The 13813-nt window shown below is 42.2% G+C and overlaps 1 protein-coding gene across 8 annotated transcripts in view; it reads right to left on the bottom strand.

Moving 5' to 3' along the window:
* The window catches only part of KMT2E (lysine methyltransferase 2E (inactive)), a 102685-nt gene extending 97291 nt beyond the window's left edge, over positions 1–5394 (bottom strand). For 6 of the 8 annotated variants that reach the window (XM_054560591.2, XM_054560593.2, XM_054560594.2 and 3 more), the window contains exon 1: positions 5259–5393. The gene's annotated coding sequence lies outside the window, so the exon portion shown is untranslated. Of the gene's footprint in view, positions 1–5258 lie in introns of all 8 variants that reach the window. The other 2 variants (XM_002818325.6, XM_054560595.2) reach the window with 1 other exon arrangement.
* Positions 5395–13813: the final 8419 nt, after the last annotated feature.

Raw genomic sequence — 13813 nt, 5'->3', positions numbered from 1 at the left:
CTTCTGAAGGAATGTTTCTTCCTTTGGATTAACTCTAAATTAAGCAACCTAAGAGTTGCTAAGAAATTACCTCTGTCCAATTGTTGTAAAAATAAAGCTACATAAATCATTGCTTATCACGTTGACCTGCATGCAGATCCTTTCTAAACCCAGATTTCATATTTGAAACAGTTTTGAAATACAAAATATTTTAATTAAAAATGATGAACAAGTAGTTTACACATTAATTTATATTATAGTTAATTATTTACTCATTAAAAGACATCATGTCTGTTTTAATGGCATCTTAATGCAACACATCAAAAAAGAATTCTTTGTTGACCTGTTGCATTGAAAATGTCCAACATCCCAAAAAGCTTAAATAGTTTTGGTAAATAACCAAATGAGATTTCCAATAAAACTGTAAAATTCACCTAACAATAAAAAAAAGTTTTTCTGTCCAAAAATAAAATCCAATTATGAGCTGTTCATGAGGGAAAAAAAGAACTGATTTCATATCAAGTGAAAACATGTTATCTAGTGAAATATAAGACCAACTGCTTTTCCTGACTCTGATTTAAGTAAAAAGCATCCTAGTTACCAATGGCTAATAAAAACTTTTATCCTTAAAGATACGAATTAAAATCTAATTAACTTAGTCTGGGTCACCTTCATTTGATTTTTAATGTAGCACTTAGCATGGAAGTTCACAATAACAAAAAAACAATTTGTTTGTATCATAATATGGTTAACGCCTATCTCTTGCAATTGCTATTAAAAATATTGCAATTGCTATTAAACAATGAGTATTTTATATAAAGTAAAATACTCATTTTACATTATGCAAAATAAAATATTGTTTATTTTATATAAAGTAAAATACTCATTGTTTAATAGCAATTGCAAGATTTTTAGTTAAATACCATCCACTTCCAGTTTAGTGTAGAAAACAATTTCAACAACAAATATTGTTCCTCCATATTAAGTAAATTTGTAGGTAACACAAAAAATTATCCTTTCAACGTCAAGAAAAAAATAAGGCTCCTCCCAACATCTGCACATTACAGAACAGGTAGTAAATACGAGCCACTTCAATTTTAAACCCAGCCTAAAAGCCAGTAACATTCAGAGTAATATTTCAAATAGTATTCCTCTCGTTAATTTGCCAGTCAACACAAAAATTAATTTTACCATAAAAATAATTCTATTTTCAATATTAAAAAGTCTCATAGATAATCTATCATGAAATTGGGGGAAACAAGTCTCACAGAATACAAGTATTTAACATTTATTCTAACACATAACAGGGAACAGTCCCTGATCACCCTACATATTTGAGATGTAAATGTGTTTGCTTCAACAAAAGATTCACATCCAAGAAATAATTAAGCACCTACCATCTGCTAAAAACAAATCCTTTGGAGATAAAAGCTTTTACACATTATTAAAATATTTTTAAAATAGTAAACATAAAATAGCATCTGTTGAGAAAACTGCATACTAGTATTTCCTAACCAGTTTTGATAGCTCTTCAAAGTTCTGTTAGTTTTACACATTTTAAACACACTATGGTTGTACACATTTAAGTCCCAGTAGCAGCTTCCAGAAATGCAGAGCTGTTAGGGTTTACATAAAACACACCTTTAAAAATTAAACCACAGGTTTCTTTAGGAGATTGATGAATGAAAATGAGTACATTATTCTTGGAAATTAAGAAGCCAATTTAAGAAATTATAATTTCCCTAAGACCACTAAGATATGTACTGAGGGGAAATTTTTCTCCTATTAATTAGCTTTTCTCCCTACTTCCTCAATAGATTCAAGAAGTCCTAGAGCTTACTGGGGGCATATATGGCAATGATTTCTCGCTGGAAGCTGTGAGGAAGTCAGACAAGCCAAAATTGTAGGGCAGTTATCAGTCTTACAGAGTTGACGGGAAATGGAGACCTGTCAAGGCTCTACACTTAAACTGGGATCAGAGAGATCCTTTCATTTACACTGACAACGAAAGGATGTATGATCAAAATGCAGGCTCTAAAAATAAAATTAACTCTCCAATTACATTATAGTTGTCTACAAATCCACTTAAACAGATAAACAACTAATCCTTTAAACTCAGCTATCCTAGAACAAAGACCGTTTGACTAGTTTCCCCCAAGGAACCAAATTCTTTCGAAACTCTCTGGGAACAAAAATTATGCCTAACCTTTTAATAAATTTGCCTAGACAATCCTAACTTAAAACACACATAGTAAATTAACAAAAAACAAACAATTATAGCCTTGTTATTTATAAAGTAACCATTCAAAATAAGGTACAATACTTTAAAAAAAAAAAAAAAAAGCCAGTCTCATTTTACAGGAACTAAAACATCAAAAAAATAAAAACACCCACCACCACCACCAAAAAGAAACAAAACCTGAAGCAATAAAGCAAGCCAATATGAAGAAAGCTAGTAAACTGAAGACAGCTTTTCCTATAATTTCTAACTTGGTATTTTTCATTTGAGGCCAAATAAGTTCAATTGCTTTGTCTGTCTAGACCTGACCAAGGTCTCTATGAAGAAAACCATTGGGCACAGGCAGTGTTCCCTCCTATGGCCACATAAATCAAGTTTATAAGAATACACTGATTTTGTATATTGAATAGTAAGTTTAAAGTACCAAGCTTCTGAACCACAGACCTTAATCACCTAGCCTTTAAAATAAATGCACAATCTTTACACAGCAGTGAATGATCTGGACTTAAATACTTGCTCAGATCAAAATACAAATGAGTACTGACCCTAAAACCCTATACAAATTCGCCCACTACCCACCAACATTTCACTTGATAATAAAATATTTCAAATATTCTAAGTAAGGTTGTGTGCTCAGTCTTCCATGATGAAGCTCACTGGTATGTAGAAAATCCCTGAGCCAGTTATTTCTCTAATTATTTCGTAGGCTAGAACCTTATCATCAACCTAGTTGATACAGTCACCATATGAAGTAAATGCTGCTCTAAAATATTTACAATGGAATAAAAGAATCATGAAACAGTGTATACTCTCCGACCTTTTAAAGTACTACTGGATTGAAAAGCACTCATCTTTCCGTTGCTCCACAATCAGAATGGTCATTAAATGTCATTAATGGCCCACTCATATCTCACTGTTTAGTTCAACCCAAAAAGAACTCCCATTACGAAAGTGAATTCTAATCTTTCACACTTTAAAAAATTCAGTTAAATGACACCTGACACCATTTAATTTTCAGTCTCAGTCTATAAGTTTCTGAAAATAGCATAAAATGGATTCAAGACCCTATTATGGTAATGTTTTTATTTAAGGTCTATTAAAACAGACTAAATTCCACAATCCTATAATAGGTAAATGGGCATATTTGAAGAGGAAAAAAATCCAGAATCGGAGCCTTACTTTTAACTTACATAATGATGATGGTATGCTGTAAGACGATTGTTAAAGGCAGCATGAAGCTTCACTTTACCAAACACACAATCAACTTTGAAAATTCTTAAGGAAAGCTTAAATACATGGGAAAAATGGATGGCAAAATATAATGGCATCTCTACACCCAATGAAGTAACAGGTTTAGGCTTGTTTGTACAGCTCCCTAAAAATTTAAGCTGAAACACAATACAAAAACCAAAATCCACAAAATGGGTCAAGAGGTGGTTGGGAAATGTCTTACTCTAGATTGAAACATTTAATCATATAAAATAGATTGTACTTATACACTTACTAAACATTTTAATCTACTTTGGCATACTGAATAAAAGATGGCTGGATTAAACCAAACAAAAACTATTATTGGTACCCAAATAATTTTTTTTTAATGTTGAAGCGCACCCATCATCACCACTGAAATTCGCAAGGCTGAGTGTTTTTTTTTTTTTCCCCAAAAATGGAGACATTTTATTTGCCTTTCAGGAAAAACGAATCAAATTAATCAACTAAAACACAGCATTGTAATTTGCAGTAAAAAATCAACAAATTTTTGTAACTGGCTCGGGGGAGGAAAAACAGCCCAGTCTTTTCATGTAAACATAATAAGCCTGTAATATGCTGCAGACAAACGCACTGCATGGGGTGTGGAGGACCCGAGCTGATTAGATTACCACAACATCAGCCTGGGGCCGCCATTTTTAGAATCTGTAAAGGACAAAAGAGGGAAATTTCAGTTTTTATTCCCCATCTCAGAAATTGAAAGAAAAAACAGACTATTTTCCAAGTAGGTATTCATGTCTCCAGCCTAGAGTTGAATGCACCTCATCACTTAATTCTCTCCAAGGTCTCCAGAACTCCAAACACCTTACCTTATTCACATCTCTAAAAAGGGAACAAAATAGGCAAAACGAGGTTTATTCTAGAGCTAGCTCTAGCGATTTCTCTTTGACTTTAAATTGTATCATTCTTAAGACAGAGCCCAGCAAGGACGGATCTATACGGAACTAAGGCCAGTAGAAGAGAGCACTCTGGATTGTTTTTTCTCACCCCCACCCCGTTTAGCACAGTGAACCGTTTGTTTCTCATCTGTGTCTGCTGCCATAGGATTTGTGCCAATCCCTTGGTCAAAATAAGCTTTTCTGAAATGAGCCATATTGTAGATCCTAAGGCTCCGGCACAGTAAAGGACGGCGGTAATGCAAAAGGAGTGGGGGAGGAGACTGAGAAGGCTGGGTACTGGGGTGACCACCTCAGGGGCGGGTTTACCCTCTCCAGGAGAGGATGAGGAGCTAGCTGTCTCGCTCTCCCACAAAGAGAGATGCCCAGGGCGTTCTTCTTACCCCCTTCGTATTCATGTGCACATTATACCAGAGACTGCCCGTCAAGAAATGGAAGAAGAAAATGGGGCCTATATGGCTTTTCAGCACCTGAACAAGACGCGGTTGAGAAAAGAGAGCGCTGGCAGCTCCTGGGACCACTTCGACACAAACCCTACTAACAGTCACAAGCCTCCGTCTTCACTCAAGCGGCCTTAACCTGCTGCCAATGAGGAGTGCGCCCCCTCCCTAACTCCCACTCTCAAGGGGGTTTAACTGCCAGTTTCCCCTTCCCCAACCCTAAAACCCGCCATAATGCTCCATTTCTAGGGTCAGGGAAAAGAAAGGATAAATTCGATTTAAGCAAGCAACGTCTTGCGCCGGCAAAGACACCTGAGAGTCAACGTCGGCTCCCCCAGCTTAAGGATAAAGATGAGAGACCTCCCTCCCCCTTGAAACACAAGTCCCCCAACCCCGCAAGCCCCAGGAACTCCCACGGAGACGACAGGCACTAACCTGTGATGTTCACACACGAGACACCCGAACCCCGTTATGTGCTCGACCCCCAAGGAGTCTCTCCGCACCTCCGCGAACAGGCGACCCCCCGACAGCAGCCACTGCGGACACAGGACCCGGCTCCACACACCCCCTCCCCGAACAGCAGCGCGCAGCCTCTCCACCAGGAACCGAGGAGTAGGGGAGGGGGCAGCCAGGCAGTCAACAGGAACGCAGAGACGACGGCGAGGCTGCTCGGAGTGTCTATGCCCACTCTGTTGCCGCTCCCGAACTCCAGCACGGTCTCCGACTCGGCCCCCTGCGCCCGCTCAGTGTCACTGCCTCTCGCTCTGGGAAAATGGCGGCGACGGCGGCGGCGGCCGCGGCGGCGGCGGCGGCGGCGGCGGCGGCAAGTGCACGGGGCCCGCCCGTCCCGCTCCGCAGGGGCAGAGGGGGAGGGGATGAAGCTGCCCGGCGCCATTTTGCTTGTGGGCTGCCGCTCGCCGTTGCTTCTCCGCGGAGGCTCGAAGATAACAAACTGGAGGCGGTGAGGGGGACGGAATTTCTGTCTTTCTGACAACAGATGCATTCAACAATCCACCGAAGGTTTGAGGAAGTGTCGGTGTTCGGTGGGACTGGTTCTTTCCCCCTTTCCCCCAGTGGCCCTCAAGTCTGGATATAGGTGAGCTTGGGCATGCCAGTATTGGGTGCACGGACAAGGACAGCAGGGCCTGGGAACGAACTCCCTCCCGTCACCCTCCGAAAGCGATACACTTTCTCCCCCTCCCAAACAACCCCAGTCCCGTCTCCCCGTTCCTCTCCCCCTCCTCTCCCAGCCCAGTCTGGCCTCCAGCGCTGGGTGAACCCGGTTGGGGTGTCACTCGACGCCCACTAGGGGCAGAGGAGGCTCCAGTGCGCAGGCTCCGGGCACCGGATAAAAGCGGAGCTGGCGAGTCTAGCGCGGTCTCGATGGAGGAGCAAGAAACGGAAGAGGTCGGGGGGAGAAGCAGCAGGAAAAATGCAGCCACCGTCAACGCCGCCTCCCTGCCACCGTGTTTCGGGGTAAAAAGCTGCCGTTGCCGTCGGTGCAGTTGCCGTCGCTGCCTCCTATACTTCTCTTGGCCTCGGGGAAGGATTTCCCCACCGGTGGGACAATGTGCGGGGAGGGGAGTGGGAATTCCTTTATATGGCGGTGATTAAACGAGGGAGGGACAGAGAGACAGTGATCTCGAAGAAAAAAGGGGGAGACCAAAGAATAAAAGAAGGGTTTCCCCACTAAAATGACACGGCGATTCCGGCTCTTGTTTTCGGGGTCTTTCCCCGAAATGGTTTCCGTCTTCCCCTTGCCCCGCAGCGACCCGGAGCGCTGGGGGGAGCGGAGTGGGGAGAGGCAGAGGCGGTCTCGACAGCCAATCGGCGCCTGATGTGTCCTGTTGGGCGCGTCGTGGTTGGCTGGCGATGACCTCATCCTGCAGCAGCGGGTGGGGCCAAAGCCGTAGGGGGACGCTGTTGCAAAGGTAGAGAGAGAAGTGACGATGGTGATCGTTGTTGCCGCGGCCGATATGGAACCCAAGCAGTGGCGAAGGGAATCGCAAGGCTCTTCCCTGACCATTTTCTCCTGTCCCTGCGCGAGGTGAGGGCCCCAGCTCGGCCTCTGCGAAACTTTGGGGCGCTGGCGCGGAGGAGGAGACAGGATTTCTCCCGTGACTTTTGTAACTGCGTCAGGGCAAGATGGCGCTGGGTCTCCTTGGGGCGCGGGGGGAGAGGCACGTCCACCGCCGCAGCGCATGTGACCGGGCTGCATTCCTGTGGGGTTTGGCTCCGACCCAGGCCGGGGCGGGGGAGGGGACAGGGCTTGGGCGGAGGAGACTGTGGTGCGGTCGGCGTTGGCGGCCCGAAGAGGAAGAGATGACTGTTGGAAAGCGTTCCCCTCCCCCATACGGCAGAACAGCTGCGGCTCCCAGGGGAAAGCCCCCGCAGGACACTCCTCGTGGGGTGTGACGGCTGTTGGTGGAGAAGGTTTGGCGCCCTATTTTCTTATCTGCCTTTCTCCCCGCAAAGTATACTTACGTAAGGTGGTAGTTCCCTGACGTGGGACTCGGAATCAACTAGGAGTCCTTGAGGGCCTCTGGGAGGCCTAGCGAGGGGTAGGCTAGCGTCAGGGGGGTACAACGTCAAGGAGGATCGATTACTTTCTGAGGAAACAGTTTCTCAGATTGAAATAGAAAAGTATTTCCAAAGTTTGGAAACAAATGTAAAGGTGTAAATAACACCCAGGAACACTTTAATTGCTTTTAAAAGGCACAAGCAGCCATCTGAATTTAAGGGCCCTTTTCAGACTCTGTTCCTTCCTCCTGTACTTCCTGTTCTTTATTCCAGTTTCCTATCTGTACATCCTTTAAGAATATAGTTTTGTCGGTGGGATTTGCTTTTTTTTTTTTTTTTTTTTTTAAGATGGAGCCTCGCTCTATTGTGCGCAGGCTGGAGTGCAGTGGCGAGATCTCAGCTCACTGCAGCCTCCTCCTCCCCGGATTCATGCGATTCTCCTGCCTCGGCCTCCCAAGTAGCTGGGATTACAGGCGCCCACAACCACACCCTGCTGATTTTTTCTATTTTTACTAGAGACGGGGTTTCACCCCATTGGCCAGGCTGGTCTCGAACTCTCGAGATCCGCCCGCCTCAGCTTCCCAAAATGCTGGGATTATAGGCGTGAGCCACCGCGCCGGGCCTGCTTTTTTTTTTTTTGCACTGGGCATTAGTAATACAGAATAAAAGCCGTGTTTTAAACTGTATTAAGTTGTAAGACTTTTCAGTACTTTTAGTCTGCTTTCTTTCTGTTGGCCTTTTGTAGTTTTTTAAAAAAAAAGATGCAATTATAAGCACTTCCGGTGAATATTATTCCGTAAGGTTCCTGCATCATTATGAAATTTGAAGCACTTTTGTAGTAGTACAAACTATACTTTTAGCTTTTGAAACCTCGATAGAAAATATCCAGCAGTTTTTAAGGGCTATTTTGGCATATTCAGTAAGGTAGACTAAATTTGTTTTTCGTTTTTCCCACTTAGCCAAACTGGTTAAAGTAGTCAAAACTAGCAAAAAATTTTTAAAGGGCTTCTCCTTTTGGGTGGTGTAGAGGGTGGGGAGTTATTAAACAAACAACATTTGCAGCCAAAATCTTGCCTACTTCTTGGCAGAGCACTTATACTTGGTGCTAGGAGAAAATGATTGCTGGACCTGAAAAGAACCTGAGGTCAAGGTTGTGCTATTTCCTTAAGTCTTAGTTGTAGGCTCTTTGTAGTTTGAAAACAAGATTGGGTTTTTAATTCATTTGTGTATCCTTAAATCCTCACTAGTTTTTGTGGATTTCTTTTTTCAGTTATAAGCAACTGAATGTGGATGAGCTATAAATAATTAGTACAAAGAATGTAATTGGTCCACTCTGAATAGAAAGTAAGCCTTAAGAACTCTTGAATGTCTTCAAGGGTTGCTTTGTTACGTGTAAGATGTCTCCCCTTCCTTCATAGCAGTTTTTATTCCTGCTTAAAAAAGGAATTAAATATGAAGTCAGTAGATTTTAAGGTATTTTCAGAATGTTTCTACTTTCACTGTGCCTTAATAAGGAAAAGAGGCCATTTTCCAAGCGAATGGAAACACCCTTTCCTTGTTTTGTGCCTTTAATCAGCGTGTACTTTCATTGTTTCTGATTGCCAAATCCACGAACTTCTTGAGCTCTCAATTTTTCTTGACTTTCCTATGGCATTTTAAATACTGTTCATACTTTGAATTACTTTTCTTTGACTGCGTTCATACATTCATATATTCTGCTTGGGCAATTTCATTTGGGCCTATTATGTTCCAATACCTCCTCCAATTTTCACCTCCATCTTAGCTCTGCCAGCTTCAGAGCCACAGGTAGGCAATGTAAAAGTTTACTGGGGACCACAGGCTTTCTGAGCTCAATAAAAATACTAAGCTTGGTACTTGTTTTTTAAGAATTATCTCCCCCCATCCCTTCACAAAGATTATTTGAGTAAATTACACCCCAACCTTCTTTTCCTTATTTTTGTTGAAATCATTGTCTCTTAACTTTGGAACATTGCAATTGCGATAAGTTTACTAGGTTCACATAGCATATCTCCTGGTGTGCTAAAATTAAAGTGCACACCATCTCAAAAGTGCTATGCCATTTCATACCTTTGTGCTTTTGCCCTGCTACCTGGAGTGCGTCTTTCTCACTTCTGGATAACACAATTTGAAGCTTTTCTTTGCCTCTTGAAACTGCAAAATCCCTACTCACAAGTAAATGTGTCATTCTTTATGTTGATAACCCAGCCTAGTGCTTGACACTTGATGGGCATTCAGGTATACCTGGTTTTTTAGAGATTGATAAGATTAACTGTGCAGTCTATAAACTGTAAATATTGGCTTTTAAACTGTTTTAAAGGAGCTCTTTTGATCAACAATTTGGATAAGAGATGAAAGGTTAGGGAGGCTCCAGGCAAGGCAGAAGACTGCTGATGGCCCAGAGATAGTTCTGCCCCAAAAAGGTGGGAAGAAGAAGAAAACTGAGCTGGATATTTTTAAGAAAGTATATTTTATAGCATTTTTCTTTAATGCCTAGTTTTGCTGCAAGCACTGAAGTTTATCCTGCATTTGTATTTCTTATTTGAAAAAGAAATGGCCTTTGGGGTTTTGTTTTTTGTTCCTTTGTAAGCACACTGCAAAAGCGGCGTTGTCAGCATTGTCTTTTGAGGTATCAAACGTGCTTTCAATCAGCAAATATCTTTTACATAGTACCATTCCTAATAAACTAAATTGGTTATCAATCTAATACAAACGGTATTTCATACAACTTAAGCCTAAACTAGGTTAGATTATGTAGAAACTTATTCTTAGAGAATATATTTTCTCCCAGACTTTAGTCTACCAGTTTAAGCTTAGCTCGGTTTTGTTTTTTGTTTTTTGGTTTTGAGAAGGAGCTTTGCTGTGTCACCCAGGCTGGAGAGCGGTGGTGCGGTCTCAGCTCACTGCAGCTTCCGGCTACTGGGTTCAAGCGATTCTCCTGCCTCAGTCCCTGAGTAGCTGGAACTACAGGCGCCCACCACCACGCCCAGCTAATTTTTGTATTTTTAGTAGAGACAGGGTTTCACCATGTTGGCCAGGCTGGTCTTGAACTCCTGACCTCAGGTGATCTACCTGCCTCAGCCTCCCAAAGTGCTGGGATTACAGGCGTGAGCCACCGTGCCCGGCCTAAACTTAGCTCAGTTTTAATGCTACTTCCATTTCTTTATGTGTAGTTTGATGTAAGAAAACAGTTGGAAGTAAGGATTTAGGAATAACAAGAGTTTGGGATTTTTGGTTTTTTAATTAGCAAGGTAATGCCACATCAGGTCATTGGTGACATTAATGAGAGAACAGGGGAATTATTGGAAAGTCCTGACTTAAGGCCAGACGAGAAATCCTTAACTGCTAGTGTGACTTCCCTCCGCACAAAAGAGAATGCTCTCATAATACATCGAACTGTTGGATGCTGTTGTATATACTTTATACATAATCTTACCCAAGGTGGCAGAGCATTAATAACATCTGTCTCCCTGACCTCACCAAAGTTCATAATCTTTGCCCTACTTACACTGTCTGAAAGATGACTTGGCTTTTTTTTTTTTTTTTTTTTAAATTGAGGCAGAGTCTCGCACAGTTGCCCAGGCTAGAGTGCAGTGGCGCGATCTCAGCTCACTGCAACCTCCACCTTCTGGGTTCAAGTGATTCTCCAGCATCACCCTCCCCAGTAGCTGGGATTACAGGCGCTTGTCACCGCGCCTGGCTAATTTTTGTATTTCGGAGTTTTGCCATGTTGGCCAGGCTGGTCTTGAACTCCCGACCTCAGGTGATCCGCCCACCTTGGCCTCCCAAAGTGCTGGGATTACAGGCATGAGGTGTGGCACAGGACAGAGAAAGACTTATTTTAAAACATACCTGTCTTCAACCCAGGAGAAGAGACTGGCTTTTAGAGCCCTCAATGTAGCAAGAAGAGCCTGAATCAGAGTAGGAGTGATAAAGAAGGAATATAAGTTACTACAGAAACATCCATACTTGCTGCCTGGGTGAGTATAAAGAAAAAGAAGGAATTGACTTTCAATAAAAATAATTGACATTTGATAGTCTTCAGAGATAAAAGCCAAAACAGGGTAGATTCAGTCTTAATAGGAGACAAATTTAGCAAGAAAGCTGAGATCTTGGGTCTACATTTTATGCCAAGGAAAAGGAACTGATTGCATTTGTTTTTTAAGATAGATTAGACGCCAGTGCATAACATATTTAACCTAAGTCTGATTAGCTTTATAATAATTTTTAAATTATTTTATTCATAACTATCCTAAGCAACACCTTTTATTGTTAGATTATTATCTAATGCCCACACATGGTAGATAGCATTTGAAAGTAATTGCTGGCTGATTATAGGCATGGTAGCTTATGCCTATAATCCTAGCACTTTGGGAGGCCAAGGTTGGTGGATCACATGAGGCCAGGAGTTCGAGACCAGCCTGGCCAACGTGGCAAAACTCTGTCTTTACTAAAAATACAAAATAATTATCTGGGCGTGATGGTGCACATCTATAATCCAGCTGCTCAGGAGGCTGAGGCATGAGAATTGCTTGAATTGGGGAGGTGGAGGTTGCAGTGAGCTGAGATCGCACCACTACATTCCAACCTGGGGGACAGAGTGAGACGCTGTCTCAAAAAAAAAAAAAGGAATTGCAAGCAGCCTGTAATCCCAGTACTTTTAGGAGGCCGAGGCAGGAGGATCGCTTGAGACCAAGCTGGGCAACATGATGAAACCCGTCTCTACAAATAATTTTTTTAAAAAAATTAGCCAGGTGTCTGGCACATGCCTGTAGTCCCAGTTACTTAGGAGGCTTAGGTGGGAGGATCACCACTTGAGGCCAAGAGATCAAGATCAGCCTGGGCAACATAGCAAGACCCCCGCCTATAGGAAAATAAAGAAAATCCGAGTGTTCCAAGTGTTCAGTTATTCACCCACTTTAGGTTTCCACCTTCCTTAGAAAGTAGAATAGTATAAATTATTTCTGAAATTTGTGAAAACGATGTACCACATAATCCTCTCAAACCAGGTTGCTTCTACTAACAATGACTTCACTGATAAGGGGCAAATAACTCAGATGATGGGTGAGCTCATGACATGGTTTAGCTCCGTATCAAACTCTGGATTTGGGAAAATTGCTACTGATTTATTAAACACTTGAATTCTTATATGCTAGGTCAGAATTTAGCAACTAAACTCTCAGAAATTTGTAAACCTTCTTTTTACATAGAAAAGTGAATCCAGGCTGGGCGTGGTGGTGTGTGCCTGTAATCCCAGTTGCTCAGGAGGCTGAGGCATGATAATTGCTTGAACCTGGGAGGTGGAGGTTGCAGCGAGCCAAGACCACACCGCTGTACTCCAGCCTGGGCAACAGAGGGAGGCTCTGTCTCAAAAAAAAAAAAAAAAAAAAAAAAAAAAAAAAAGTGAATATACTGTACTGTAAAGCCTATGCACCTCTTCATCACACATAATTGCCTGTACATTATGCCCAGTGCCTGGCCCCTATTGGATTTCTGACAAGCTTTAATGTTGTTGGGTTAGGAGAGAACCTGTTCCTCAAGTTTAGTTTTATCTCTAGTATTTAAATTTTTCGTGAGGGAAGGCTGTGCTAAGGTGATACCTCATTCCTGAAGAACACTTACTTAAATAAGTAATGTTCAATTAATTTTCCTCATTCTATGAAAAACTTGAAAAGGCAACAAAAATATTCACTATTCTCTGGTTCATTTGATAACAATATTGTGGTAGTCTAGGAATCTCTCCCATGTCCCAAGCACAGCTTATCTGACCACATCCAAACAAGAGACATTCTGTAGCGACTCTCTGTTCTATTCCATGCTCCCACTTTATGGCCAGTAAAAGGGCAAATGGAAGTCAAAAGGGTAAGAGGACACATTAGATAGCTTTGATTGAAGCATTCTTTTAAAAAGTTAAATGACTGAAAAAGATTTTACAAATGACATCGAGTCAAGGGTTCATCTGAAAGTATCTAAAAGTTAACTAGTTCCCTTTCTCCACAAACTCTGCCCATGTAGGTAAGTTTTATTTTTCTGAGGAATAAGAAACATATGCAGTTATTTGCATTTATAATATTTTGTGAAAGTTCTGTATTTTCTTTTTTTTTTTTTTTTGAGACGGAGTCTGCCACCCAGGCTGGAGTACAGTGGTGCAATCTCAGCTCACTGCAAGCTCTGCCTCCTGGGTTCACACCATTATCCTGCTTCAGCCTCCCGAGTAGCTCGGTCTACAGGCGCCCGCCACCATGCCCGGCTAATTTTTTGTATTTTTAGTAGAGATGGGGTTTCACCGTGTTAGCCAGGATGGTCTCGATCTCCTGACCTCGTGATCTGCCCGCCTCGGCCTCCCGAAGTGCTGGGATTACAGGCGTGAGCCACCGCGCCCCGCCAAAAGTTCTGTATTTTTATAAGCTCCAGGTGGTCTTATATAACCCATAGCATTTGATTCCTAAGAA

Source organism: Pongo abelii, chromosome 6 (assembly GCF_028885655.2).
Source record: "Pongo abelii isolate AG06213 chromosome 6, NHGRI_mPonAbe1-v2.0_pri, whole genome shotgun sequence".
NCBI lineage: Eukaryota > Metazoa > Chordata > Mammalia > Primates > Hominidae > Pongo > Pongo abelii.
This window is presented reverse-complemented; position numbering and strand designations above follow the sequence as displayed.